Source organism: Sinocyclocheilus grahami, unplaced genomic scaffold, assembly GCF_001515645.1.
Source record: "Sinocyclocheilus grahami isolate Dianchi unplaced genomic scaffold, SAMN03320097.WGS_v1.1 scaffold1439.1, whole genome shotgun sequence".
Taxonomy (NCBI): domain Eukaryota; kingdom Metazoa; phylum Chordata; class Actinopteri; order Cypriniformes; family Cyprinidae; genus Sinocyclocheilus; species Sinocyclocheilus grahami.
The window spans coordinates 48,579-54,999 of record NW_015506618.1 but is presented as its reverse complement, the minus strand read 5'-3'; positions in this window follow the sequence as shown (position 1 = coordinate 54,999).

Here is a 6,421-nt window from a genome sequence, read left to right as displayed (position 1 = left end):
AGACTCTGGACGAACAGCTGAGACATGGCGTGACTCTAGAAGATCAGCTGTGACATAACGAGGCTCTGGCAGCTCAGCTGAGACTTGACTGGACTCATGACGATCAACTGCGACTTGACTTGACTCATGAAGATCAGTTGGGACTTGACTTGACTCATGAAGATCAGTTGTGACTTGACTAGACTCAGGATAATAAACTGTGACTCGATTTGACTCATGACGATCAACTGTGACTAGACTCGACTCATAAATATCAACTGTGACTTGACCAGACTAAGGATAACAAACTGACTCGATTTGACTCATGACGATCAACTGTGACTAGACTCGACTCAGGAAGATCAACTGTGACTAGACTTGACTCGGGAAGAGTAGCTGTGGCTTGACTGAACTCAGGAAGAACAGCTGTGACTAGACTTGACTCATGATAATGAATTGTAACTTGACGTGACTCATGATGATCAACCGTGACTTGACTGGATGCTGTTGTGTCCGCCATCTTGTGAGTGTGCTCCGTTGTCGCCGCCATCTTGTGAGCGTGCTCTAGTGTGGCCGCCATTTTGCGATCAGGCTCCGCTGCTGCCGCCATTTTGTGAGCGTGCTCTGGTACAGCCACCACTTCAGTCACAGACATTGTGTCGCGTTCTTCCTCCGCAACACCCACAGTAAACAAAGAGCCAACAGACAACAAAGCATAATCCATAAGATCCCTTAAACTACAGTTACATTCCTCTCCAGGTAACCAAGATTTCGTGGGTTCATCCAGTCCAAAACGGAACAAGTCTTTAAACAAAACTTCATCATACAGAGGAACTTGATAAGATAGCACACAGAACCGGTGAACATACTCCTCAATAGAAAGGCCTCCTTGCCGAAGATGTAGTAGCTGGGTGACTGGGTCCATACCTGGCCAGAGTCCTCTGGAATAGCCGCTGGATCCTTGTTTGGCTGAGTATTCTGTTACGGGGCTGACGAGACGTGAGACGTGTGGATCCATCTGCAGGCTTTATTAAAGAGATGTGGTAAACAGGCAGGGTACAACAATGGCAAACAGGTATATGGCGGGCAAAACACAAGAATAGTCCCAGGGCAAGCGTAGGTCACCGATCGTGAAAATCGTGCAAAGAATGATGGGATATGTAGTCCGGGGTGCTATGCAACAGTTTGTGTAGTGCAAGAGTCAATGTAATGGAAAGGGTGACCTCTGGTGGTGAATAAACGGAAGTCCATGGACCGAATTCGTGACAGCGGGAACCGGCGAACATTTAAACAAACTTTAATAATAAAATAAACTCAAAACAGAAACCAACAAACAAAATCAAAACACAAAATAAAATCCAGGCCTGGTCCTCTCTCGTCTTTCACTGTCGTCACTCCTCCTTTGTATCCTTCCGGAGCTCCTCCGTGAGACTCGAGACCGGTGAGTGGCGCAGGTGTCGCGCATTAGCAATTACTCCACCCGCCTCTCTAGTCACATACCCCCATCGCCCCTCGCAGGCCGGGGTTACTCCCGAGACTGCGCTTTACTCCCCCCCTCCGGGGGAGCCGATCACGGCGGCGGCGGCATACCTGGGGGTAAGGACAGACAGACGAGGCGAGAGAAAAGGAGACGGAAGGATGAGGAGAGACAGACGAGAGAGGGGAGAGAGGGAAAAAAATAAAAAATTCTGGGTCCGGTTCCCAGACACACTGCCGCTCGGTCCTCAACCAGCTGAGAGGCTCTCCCTCGTGGTGCCATACGATGGTACTGGACATCGTTGGTGGACGGCCCACCACTCCTCCACCTCCTGGTGGACGGCGATGGCTCCTCCTATCGAGGGCAGCCGGCAGCGAGTTCCCTGCTCCTCCCCAATCATGGCGGATGGCAGCAGGCTCCGGCCTCCTGGCGAACGGGGCTGACTCCTCCGCTCCCTCTCGGACGGCAGCCACCCCTCCTCGACCCAGGAGCGCGGCAGCGAGCTCTCCGTCCCACCTCATCTTCCATCGTTCCAGCACCACCGCCTCGGGCAGCCACCGGCGGTCTCTCCACTCGTTCCTGCTGCCCGATCTCCCCAGCACCGCGATCCCCCTCAGCAGCGAGGGCTCATGACAGCGTATCCCTCCTTCCTCCCGGATTTCGGCACCAATGTAACAAAGTTCGTAGATCGGGAAGAAGGAGGCAGGAACTGGCGAACATTTAAATAAAACTTTAATAATAAAATAAACACAACACAGCGCGACAGCCCCTCACGGACGACTGTCGCGCACAAACAAAACCAAAACACAAAATAATATCCAGGCCTGGTCCTCTCTCATCTTTCACTGTCGTCACTCATCCTTTTATCCTTCCGGAGCTCCTCCGTGAGACTCGAGACCGGTGAGTGGCGCAGGTGTCGCGCATTAGCAATTACTCCACCGGCCTCGCTCCGTTCCCACGGCTCTCGGCCCCGCCCCTCTCGTCACAACTGTTTATAAATCATTCTATATACAATTTAAAGCAGCAGTTTAAATATATGAAGAAAAACAAACAAACAAACGGATCATGTAATTGTGGTAAGTCACATTCTGGACTAAATTGTGTTATAGTGGTCATATGATGCAATTTAAAAATTTTCTTTTCTCTTTGGAGTGTTACAAGCTGTTCATGCATAGATAAGATCCCTAAAGTTGCAAAGACTAAAGTCTCAAACCCAAAGAGATATTCTTTATAAAAGTTAAGACTTGTCCACGCCCTCCTAAAACGCCTCATTTAAACATGCCCCCACATGTGTATGTCACTGTGTGGGAAGATTTGCATAACGCCGCCCAAATGTTCACGCAAAGAAAGAAGGCGTAACTTTTATTCTCACTGTAGTATTGTTGTGAAAGCAAAACTACTTTGTTTGGTCTTCCAAAAGAGGACGATATCCGCTTCGTCATGCCTAGAGCTGATCCGTGCTGGTCGCTGAGGAAATACATCAACGAAGCGGAGTCCAACCCGGGGTCGTCACATGTGGCTGCCGCAAGCCCGCTGGCTACTCCTTCGTCGAATCCGCCGGCCGCGCCGTTCTCAAGCCCGCCGGTCGTTCCTCACTGAAGCCTGCCATGTGTTTCGTTGTGAAAGCGAAACTACTTTGTTTGGTCTTCCAAAAGAGGACGATATCCGCTTCGTCATGCCTAGAGCTGATCCGTGCTGGTCGCTGAGGAAATACATCAACGAAGCGGAGTCCAACCCGGGGTCGTCACATGTGGCTGCCGCAAGCCCGCTGGCTACTCCTTCGTCGAATCCGCCGGCCGCGCCGTTCTCAAGCCCGCCGGTCGTTCCTCACTGAAGCCTGCCATGTGTTTCGTTGTGAAAGCGAAACTACTTTGTTTGGCCTTCCAAAAGTGGACACAACTAGAATGAATGGATCATTGAATCATTGACTCACTAGATTTGTTCAAAAACGCAGATTCAGAAAACAAAACTGCGTTTGCTTGAACATGCGCAGCGGATCAGCTGTGACTTTGTTTGGAACTATTTTCAATGACGAAATGGAGCAAAATCAGACAACAAAAATGTATAAAACTGTTGTAAGTTCAATTTCACATTTGTAAACTCCCTTTATAATCATTAAAAAGCTCTCACTCCTCTTAGTTCATTTTATCATTCAAACTGTCCATTTTAATTAATGAAGCTCTCTACACTGCATACTGAATTTATTATTTACATCGTCTCTACACTTTGTTTGTTACAATGAATGACAAAAACTGCAGTCTGTTTTTGATTTAGAGAAGCATTTCCATTGGCTGCAGTCATTAGGGCCATATTGCGGAGCTAATCATAGACACAAATATATCGTGCCAGCGCTAGGTTTATGTGCAGAACTGGGATCGCTTTCGTAGTCTTTTAAATGGATAAAATATTGAAATCACTTTAATTTCCAAATAAACCTAACCAGTTGGAAATGAAATGCCGTCCCCCCTCAAAATTCACTCCCCGGACTCCGTCCCCCCCGCGTCCCCCCATCCCATTTCCAGCCCTGCGTATAAATCCTAAAACTTAAAATCAATGAATCAATAAATAGTCTCTCAAAATCTAAGCCATAAATATGTTTGTGAGTGATTGTAATTTGAGGGAAAACATGCACACATCCAGTTCCAAGAATAGTTTCTGAAAAGCCTCAAATGTGTCTCCAGGTATAGGTGAGGTTTAGTGCATGTGTGAGTCCAGGAAGAATGGCACAGACACTAGCTTGATGTTCCAAGCACACCCTCCAAGATAATGCTGAAGTCCTCCTGATCGTCCCCTTAAGATATGTTATGAAGATACCTGTAGTCTGGCAGTATATTCTTCAAAATATGGCCGAGTGCTTCTGCTTTGCAATAAAATTTGGTGAAACATTTAGTTGCAGTATAAGATCTTCATAAATGTTGAAATCTGAAAAACAAAAGGAAATATTGACTAATATGTTCAGTACACAACCACATTATTGTCTGTAATGGTGTTTATTTATCAAACTGATTCGATGGTGTAAATTAATCAAACTGATTGCATTAATGACATTAAACTATGGTTAGAGCTAAATTTCCTTCATTTAAATGAAGAAAATACTGAATATATTTTATTTGGAGAGTTTGTAACTTCTGACTTTGATGCGCTGACTTCAAAGCTTAGACCAACTGTCAGAAATCTCGGTGTGACTTTTGATAGTAGCCTGAAATTTGACAGCGTGGTTGAAGCTAGTTTTTTTCAGCTACGTCTTTTGGCCAAGGTCAAACCATTTTGGAATCGCTCTGACCTTGAGAACGCTATTCATTCTTTTATCAGTTCAAGACTAGATTATTGTAATGCACTTTATGTTGGTGTCTCACAGTCGTCCCTCAGGCACCTTCAGCTGGTGCAGAATGCTGCAGCCCGTCTCTTAAATAACACACGCAAATGTGAGCACATCACCCCAATTCATTATTCGCTCGACTGGCTTCCAGTTTCTTTTAGAGTTGATTTTAAAATGTTATTGTTTGTTTTTAAAGCTCTCAATGGCCTTGCCCCACCTTATGTAACTGAGATGCTGGCTTTTCATCAGCCAAACAGGACTCTTAGGTCAACAAATCAACTTTTGCTGGAAGTCCCGAGGTCACGGTACAAACATTGGGGTGACTGGGCTTTTTCTGTAGCTGGGCCCAGACTATGGAATAAGCTTCCCGCCGATATGCGCACCATTACTGACCTGGGCCTTTTTAAAGCTAAGCTTAAAGGTGCCATAGAATGCATTAATACAATATTTTAAATTGTTCTCTAATATCTACATAGAAGGTATGTGGCTTAGGTAAGGGCAAAAAATATCCAGAAACGGTTTTACATGTCCATTTACAACCCTAGGATTTGTCTCTAGAATTAAATGGTCTGTTATTACCTTATTTGGAAGGGCCATGTATAATAATGTTGAGCTCTGCTCTGATTGGCTGTTTCATAGGGCGGCTCAATGTTGAGCTCTTCTCTTATTGGCTGTTTCACAGTGCAGTGATTTCAGTAGCTCACACAGCAGGTAGGAAACACAGGGAAAATATAGATTTCAATACTTTCTCTTGCAGTTATATCGTTGGGTAATTATACTGTATATAAAATGCGGACATCAGGGAGCCGCTATTAAAGGGGTCATATGATGCTGCTAATAAGTACATTATTTTGTGTATTTGGTGTAATGAAATATGTTTATGCGGTTTAAGGTAAAAATCGGGTTCTCGACCTGACTGCAGTTCGTCGTCGTAACTGACTTGAGTGGGCAAATGCTCACATTCAGTGGCGTCTGGCACTTTGGAGAGGTGTTCTCTTCATGGATGAATTCCGGTTTTCCCTGTACAGGGCAGATGGCAGACAGCGTGTATGGCGTCGTGTGGGGGAGCGGTTTGCTGATGTCAGTGTTGTGGATCGAGTGGCCCATGGTGGCGGTGGGGTTATTGTATGGGCAGACGAATATTATGGACAACGAATGCAGGTGCATTTTATTGATGGCATTTTGAATGCACAGAGATACCGTGACTGAGGCCCATTGTTGTGCCATTCATCCACGACCATCACCTCATGTTGCAGCATGATAATGCACGGCCCTGGAATGGGAGGGAGGTTGAATTCCTGGAAGCTGAAAACATCCCAGTTCTTGCATGGCCAGCATACTCACCGGACATGTCACCCATTGAGCATGTTTGGGATGCTCTGGATCGGCGTATACGACAGCGTGTTCCAGTTCCTGCCAATATCCAGCAACTTCGAACAGCCATTGAAGAGGAGTGGACCAACAGTCCACAGGCCACGATCAACAACCTGAGCACTGCGTGAGGCAAATGGTGGTCACACCAGATACTGACTGGTTTTCGGACCCCCCCGGACCCCCCAATACAGTAAAACTGCACATTTTAGAGTGGCCTTTTATTGTGGCCAGCCTAAGGCACACCTGTGCAATAATCATGCTGTCTAATCAGC